General features: G+C 39.3%; 1 protein-coding gene across 1 annotated transcript in view; it reads left to right on the top strand.

Moving 5' to 3' along the window:
- LOC118219193 overlaps positions 1–8,372 on the top strand; it is a 172,652-nt gene that overhangs the window by 103,551 nt on the left and 60,729 nt on the right. The window lies entirely within an intron of this gene.

Below are 8,372 nucleotides of genomic sequence, written 5' to 3'. Positions count from 1 at the left end.
GAAATGGGGTCAGAATGTACAGAAATGAATGGGTGCTGGGCTGAGTGTCTATGGCTGTTGTGGTTATTTTTGTGGGGAACCCTGAAAAGTGCCAAACTCTCAGTGGTGTATAGGTATGGGGCATGCTGCCCCGCCAAGGTGTAACTTGGCGGGACGGCACACCTGCCATCCCAATGAAGAAAGAAAAATAAAAATGTAGCTAGTTATAGGTTATTTCTAGGACATTTTATTTTCTTACAGTGTGAGCAAGGTTATTTTATTAGCTATAAATGACAGAAAATGGTTCAATCCAGATAGCCAGTTACAAAGGATCATTCAGATAAATTAAAGGCATAAAAACTGCTGCATTAATATATTAAACTCACATAAAACAAGCTATTTATAATGCCAAAGAAAATACACTTAAAGGTTAAAAATATATTTACCTTGTTGCTCCTGGTGTAAATTAAGAACAGTTCCTCAGATTAGATCGTCTACCGTAATTTAAACCGATGAACGTTAGTTGGCTACCTTGTTTGAAGCTGATTTAACTAAGGTAACACTGTAAAAATTATTACTTTACATTTGGTAACGTTACCATACTTATCCATAGCTTGTCGTAACTTTTTCCCAGTTATGATTCAGTTAAATTAGCGGTTATCTTTACCTACCGACGCAGGAAAATAAAACAGCGATTTACCTCATTCAATATTTGCGCCTCTCAGCCCGAGAGACTCGAGCAAGCGATTGGTCTTGGTAGACATACGCGCTCTGATTGGCTATCCCCTTCAATTCATTGGTAGATTCTTGGTAGCGAATGGGGATTTGATTGGATCTCTCTACCAACAATTACAGAGACTCACGGCTTCCTCGGGGTGCATTTAGAACTGACCTATTTTTGGCCGGACTGCAACAGCGGGGCCAGCCCTACAAACACAAATGTCTGTGACTGACTGACTGACTGATTGATAAAGTTACATCGCCCCTGTCTGTGACGTCGGCCGATTCGGTCCACTAGGTTTTGACCTGGTCTTGTTATACGGTCTATCGGTGGCACCCATTTGAGTTGTGTACTCTAATTGAGCTCATTTTTTCTGGAAAATATACACTCAATTCAACTTTTTTCTGAAGTTATAATTACTACTACTACTAATAATAATAATAGTAGTAGTAGTAGTAATCTTAAAAATAATTTGTTTTTAATGACATTTAACGTGATATACATTTGATGGTGGGCCTACCATAATGTGAAGGCATTCAAAACCTGACATCCTTATATAAAACCAATTAAAGAAACCACCACTAGATGGAGCCACATGCTCAATAGTCACTGAAGTCAGCATTCAGATTATGGCTAATGTTTCTCAGTTGACAGTTGCTTTTGCAATCAAATGTCTTCATCTGCATATGAATTGGTTCAAGTAGCTTAATAGCAATCTTATCTTACTGTAAAATATTGTCTCACAGTTATGTCAAGTTATATATTTCTACTTTCAAAAATGAAACTGTAACTCACTCCGATATCAGAGAGCCATCAGGCACCAGCCATGCCTAATACCAGCTGATCTGGCTGCTCCAGCTGTCTGTGTCACACTGGGCTGCCTGTGTAGCATCCCTGCATATTGTATACTCCTGTGCTATTACTACTGTGACATTTGCAATGTTTCTAACTTTCTATTGTCTGCATCTGTGATGCCCTTTAACATAACACAGTGCTGCAAACCACATTTCTCTACAGGGACAATAAAGTCAAGTCATGTTCAGTAGAGATGGCTTATATGAAATCCACTGTTTTTTCCATGTGCAAGTAATTTCTGTTAAAGGTCACAAGTATTTATCTATAACCTTATATATGTATAGGAAAAACTAGTTTTAAGTGCATCAAGTTAAGGCCATTTTAGAAAGTGCCATGCGATTTCTGAAAACATTTTAAGAACATTATACATACTCTCCACACTGGAAGACATCTTGTGCATGTAGAGGCATTGTTATGGGCTCTGTTGTGGAGTTTCATGATTTTCCTCCAGGATCAGCGTCTCACTCTGCAATTCTGCTAGATGACTTGCTATATGTGAGAAGGAATCTGAATAAGATCATCTAGAAATTGTGTATATGAAAATAACCTCTATATTATAATTGTGGGTGTTGGTCATGTGCGGTCACAATAGAACTAAACAATGCCTTTAGCATCAGGTTTCTGGGGAGCTTATGATATTCCTGCTCATAGGATAAAAGATAAATTCAGATTATTAAAATATGAATAAAATCCAACCGGTTTATGAGTGAAGGCCACACAGCACCGAGTACCCCCGAAAGTACAGGAAGCATACACAAACAAACCCTTCAGACGTGGCCTTAAAACCATTGAGCATAGATTTTGTACATGAGATGTGATGCACAAGTCAGCATGTGCCTGTTTACTCTGTACATTCAGATCAACCAGCCTGAGTCCATGTTCAGAGCAGGAACGCTGTAATGTGTGTGTGCTTACACGCCGATATGAATCATCACTCCTAAGAGACAAGCAGGATGGCTGTAGGATGGTGTTAACTCTGCTCCTGTTGTCTGTCATCCACGTTAGCCAGGGGGAATCCCCTGGAAACCAGCTACGACGCCGGGAAACCCCCTTGAAACCGATGTCAGATCAGGGAGTCCCAGACAAGCAAATTCATTACAAACTACAAATTTATTCAATCAATTACTCATTCAATTGTCTGGTCGGGACCACAAGTCGGACATGTACAAATAATTTAAGAAATGGAACCCTATTTGTTTGCAGCGTCAGTGTGTGCACTGAGTCGAGGAAGGATTACTACTCTACAGGATTCCAAAGAAAAACTGCCGCGTTATGGGGTAATAATGGGGGGAAACAATATTTACGACAACGTTATCACTGTCTTTGTCGTCTCCCATCATGAAAGTCAACCACCTAAGCTACTGCTGTAAGCAACCCAAACTCCAACTGACAGTTCTAGTATACAGTTTAACTTGTAGGCTACAGTTGAGGCCAAGAGTTTACATGCACCTCGGCTAAAGACATTCAAACTCAATTTGTCACAACTCCACACATTTCATGTTACCATGCATTTCCTGTGTTAAGTCAATTAGGGTATCTACTTTATTTCCATAAGAGGTCATTTCAAAATAATAGCTAAGAGACATTTATTTCAGCTTGCATGCCCTATATCAGATTTTCAGTAAGTCAAAAGTTTACATACACTTTGTTAGTATTTGGTGGCATTGCCTTTTAATTGCTTAACTTAATCAAACACTTGGGGTAAGCTTCCACAGGCTTCTCACAATACTTTGCCAGAATTTTTGCTCATTCCTCCTGACAGAACTGGTGTAACTTAATCAGGTTTGTGGGCCTCCTTGCTCAGACACGCTTTTTCAGTGCGGTCCACAAATTTTCTATGGGATTCAGGTCAGGGCTTTGTGATGGCCACTCCAGTACTTTCACTTTGTTGTCTTTAAGCCATTTTGTTACAACTTTGGAGGTATGCTTAGGATCATTGTCCTGCTGGAAGACCAAGTTCTGACCAAGTTTTAACTTTCTAGCTGATGTCTTGAGGTCTTGCTTCAGTATTTCTAGTTCATTCTGGATTTTTTATGCCGGCCTTGGAGTAGGGGCTTCTTCCTTGTACAGCACCCTTTCAGGCCATGGCAATGTAGGATTTTCTTAATGGTGGATGTAGATACTTTGGTACCTGATGCTGCCAACTCCTTCACCAGTTCCTTTGTTGTTGTCTTGGGGTTCAGTTGAACCTTTCTGACCATGTTCGTGTTACCTTCAGTTGTTTGGAAATTGCTCCTAAGGAGGAACCAGACTTGTGGAGGTCCACAATATTTTGGCAGAGTTGCTTGGATTTTCCCATCGTATCATGGGCAAAAAGGCAGTGGCTCTAAAAGTAGGCCCTTAAATACAGCCACATGTGCCAATTAACTCCCAGTTCACTCCTAATTATGACAAAAGTTACGGTAAAAAGTAATTGCATCAATTTCTGGAATCTTCCAGACTGTTTAAAGACACACTAAACTAGGTGTATGTAAACTTTTGACCCACTGTATTCTGATATAGTGAATTAAAGCTGAAATAAATATGTCTGAAATCGATTGTTTTAAAATTACCTCTGATGTGAACAAAGCAGATGCCTCAATTAACTTGCCAAACTAAATGTATGGCAACATGAAATGTGCAGAGTTATGAAAGACTGAGTTTGAATATCTTTAGCCTAGGTGTATGTAAGCTTTTGGCCTCAACTGTATGTGTGTGTATACATGTCTCTCTCCAGATTTCATTATGGTACATACATTTATATGCATTATTATTATTATTATTATTATTATTATCATTATTATTATTATCAGTTACTCATAGAAAACACAGTACATAATGAAATATCTCAACAAAAACGCGTTTTCAATGTACAAAAATGCCAAGATACTCACCCATACAAAGCACTGTCTATAAGCCTATAATTAAAACTTGCAAAATCTAGGCCTTTAAAAGTATTGACATCAATACTTTTGATATAAAAAAGGGGTGGGGCGGTGAATAAATAAATACATATAATAATGGAAAATATTTTGGCCTATTAAAACATTTTTTAATCTTACAAAACTACCCAGACATATGTTTGCCCAATTAATGTACTGTATGTACATTAATTTGGGGAGGTATGTAAACCTCCCCAAATTCTCCCACGTCACTCCTCTGCTGCGATCACTTCACTGGCTACCGGTCGCTGCCAGGATCCGATTCAAAGCCCTGACCCTTGCCTACACTGCCGCCAACAGGACAGCCCCCATCTACTTGCAGGACATGACTCAATTCTATGTGCCTGCTCGACCACTCCGCTCTGCAGCAGCAGGGCGTCTTGTAACCCCTCCCACCCGCCCAAAGGGATCACAGAGCTTCTCCACCCTAGCTCCCCAGTGGTGGAACGAACTCCCCGTCCCTCTCCGAACCTCCCCCTCACTATCCATCTTCCGCCGTGGCCTGAAGACTCATCTCTTCAGACTATACCTAGAATAACCACCACCATGCTGTGTATATATATATATTAAAAAAAAAAAAAAAAAACCCTTTTCCTTGTCACTTGTTACATGTTGCCCCATCCCTGCACTTCTTGGTAAATTGTATTTGTCCTAATACTCTAGCTTAATCTTCTGCCTAGTTTGGCTTTGCAGATGTTAGACCAGGATAGTGTTCATTGTTCTCAGCTAGAAATAGCTGTACAAAATAAGTAATTGTACCTTACTGAACCCGTGTTCAGCAGTTGTCTACGATCATGAAAATGCACTTCTTGTACGTCGCTTTGGATAAAAGCGTCTGCCAAATGAATGTAATGTAATGTAATGTATGTCTGTGGGTTGCATAAAGTTTAGCACAATAGTACCATTTATTTTACAATGTAAAAATCATATTTGTGAATAATAATAATAATAATAATAATATTTTTATTCCAAACAGCATCCAAAGCACTGGATTCAGACAATTGTTCAAACATAGTGTCGCCATTTTCACAATTTCAGGTGTAACAACTGCATAGGTCAATTTCCGTGATTGGCGTTTCACTTTCATGTAACACAAACTTTGAATGACAACGTTCTCAAAATAGAATGAGACCATCTAACAGCTCATGATATTAGCTCTCCATCAACACCAAACATAACTTTACTGCATATTAGATTGGCTATATAGTTTAGACAAAGACCGTGAAACAAAGTCCTGGTCCCAAAAACATTTAAATGTGCCAGGAATCTGCTAAGATAACAAGAACCTGCTGGAAAGAGACCTCGCCAATTTAAGGTGGAGCGGAATTTTCGAGTCGGGAGCCGCGAATCGGGAGCCAACTTCAGCGTCGTAATCACTGACGATCAAATGCCATTTTCAAATAAATTGTGTAAACTAACAGATTACACAAATAGCACAACTTTTGTTTTCGCGCATAATTTATGCACCGACATAGCCTACTATTCACCTCCAGGACCGACAACAAAAACAGATATGCCGTCTCAGAAACGTCAAAACCATCTTGATACATCTACGCCTTTGGATCATGCTTTTGATTGGATAATATACGTGACTCACCGAATCATTGACCAATAGAAACATGCTTTTGATCCGTCCATCTTGCTTTTGACACGTCCCGTCTCCTGATACTCCCGACTGGAGAAAGAGACTGTGGGTCAGATCTCACATTTCAGCCCTGAAATGCAAATAAAATAAAATAAAATGTCTTGTGGCGCATTTTGAATAAAATGAAGTGGAACTGGTAAGAGCAGATATCCTGGAAAGTCAGCTCTCGTTAGTTTTTTTATATTTTATTTAAATACACATATGATGAGTATAGAAAGGGCAAATAACCTTAAAAATTGTCAACAACAAAAATAAGAGAGAGAAAAGAAACAGTTGATTCGGGAAGGCACAAGAAAATGTACAGACAAAATACCAAAAATTACACATAAACTTATAAACAAAAGCATGTGCTTGTTATTTCTTATTATTTTGTAATAAGAAATAATAAAAATTACTTACCTCACACATTAGCATGTTACATAGGGCCATCATTCAGGATGTTAATGGGTCAGTGACTGGCAGGGAGACTGGTGGACCGTTAAATAATTAATTAATTAATTAATTAATTAATTAATTAAATTTAATTTGCTGTCTGTAGTAGGCTATTTGTCTTGAGATGGTTTGTTATAATCAAAAAGGCTTATTTCTGTGTTCAGCCTACAGATATTGGAGAACTCTAAGTCCCAACATCAATATAATTCACGAGTTGTTGAATAGGCCTGATATATGTACAGTAAGCACCATAATTCATTGGACAGTGACACATTTTTTGTTATTTTGGTTTGAAAGGATACAATGACAACGAGGTTGAAGTGCAGACTGTCAGCTTTAATTAGAGGCTATTTTCATACATATCGGATGAACCGTTTAGAAATTATAGAACCTTTTGCACATAGTCCCCCCCATTTTCGGGCATCAAAAAATATTGGACAGTTTAGCATAATGTAGAATAAAGTAATCATTTTTAATATTTGATTGCATATCCTTTGCATGCATGACTGCTTGAAGTCTGCGATGCACAGACATCACCAGACGATGCGTATCTTCCCTGGTGATGCTCTGCCAGGCCCGTACTGCAGCCATCTTCAGTTCCTGTTTGTTTCGGGGACTTTTTGCCTTCAGTCTCCTCTTCAGGATGTAAAATGCATGTTCAGTTGGATTCAGATCCGGTGATTGACTCGGCCAGTCAAGGATTTTCCACTTTCAGCAGTATGTTTCGGTCATTGTCTTGCTGCATGATGAAGTGCCGTCCAATGAGTTTGGAGGCATTTGGTTTGATCTGAGCAGATAAAATATTTCTGTAGACTTCATAATTCATTGTTCTACTTCTGTCTGCAGTCACATCATCGATGAAGACAAGTGAGCCCGTTCCACTGGCAGCCATACAGGCCCAAGCCATAACACCCCCTCCGCCATGTTTCACAGATGAGGTGGTATGCTTTGGATCATGGGCATTTCCTTTTTTTCTCCATACTTTCCTCTTTCCATCACTCTGGTACATGTTAATCTTTGTCTCATCTGTCCACAAGACTTTGTTCCAGAACTCCTGGGGCTTTTTTAGGTGCTTTTTAGCAAACTGTAATCTCGCCTTTCAGTTCTTCAGGCTTATCAGTGGTTTGCATCTAGTAGTGTACCCTCTATAGTCCTGCTGGTGTAGTCTTCTACGTATGGCAGACTTTGACATATCTACACCTACATCAAGGAGAGTGTTTTTGATCTGTTGGGCTGTTGTCAGGGGGGTTTTCTTCACCATAGAGAGTATTCTCCGGTCATCCACTACAGTGGTCTTCCTCAGTCCACCGGGTCTTTTGACATAATTGAATTCACCAGTTGTTTTCTTTCTTGTTAATGATGAACCAAACTGTTGACTTGGGCATGCCCAGGGTTTTTACAATGTTCCTGATTGATTAATTTTCATTTCTGAGCCTTATGACGGCCGGCTTATTTTGCATCTACACTGCTGTCTTCCTCATGTTGTCACACCCCAACAACAATCTCCAAATGCAATTGCAAAGTCTAGAATCAAGACTAGACATCAACAGCTCTCTTCTGCATTCACTAACGACACAAATGAATGCACCTGCCTAACGAAACACATCTGTGAAGCCAATTCAACAAATACTTGTAGTACCTTAAAATGGGGGGACCATGTACAAAAGGTTCTGTCATTTCTAAACGGTTCATTCAATATGGATGAAAATGCCCTCAAATTAAAGCTGACACTGCACTTCAACCTCATTGTCATTGTATCCTTTCAAACTCAAAAGTGCTAGAGTACAGAACCAAAATAACAAAAAATGTGTCACTGTCC

The sequence above is a fragment of the Anguilla anguilla genome, chromosome 19, assembly GCF_013347855.1.
Source record: "Anguilla anguilla isolate fAngAng1 chromosome 19, fAngAng1.pri, whole genome shotgun sequence".
Classification (NCBI taxonomy): domain Eukaryota; kingdom Metazoa; phylum Chordata; class Actinopteri; order Anguilliformes; family Anguillidae; genus Anguilla; species Anguilla anguilla.
The sequence above is the reverse complement of the archived record's forward strand: the minus strand, read 5'-3'. Positions and strand labels throughout refer to the sequence as shown.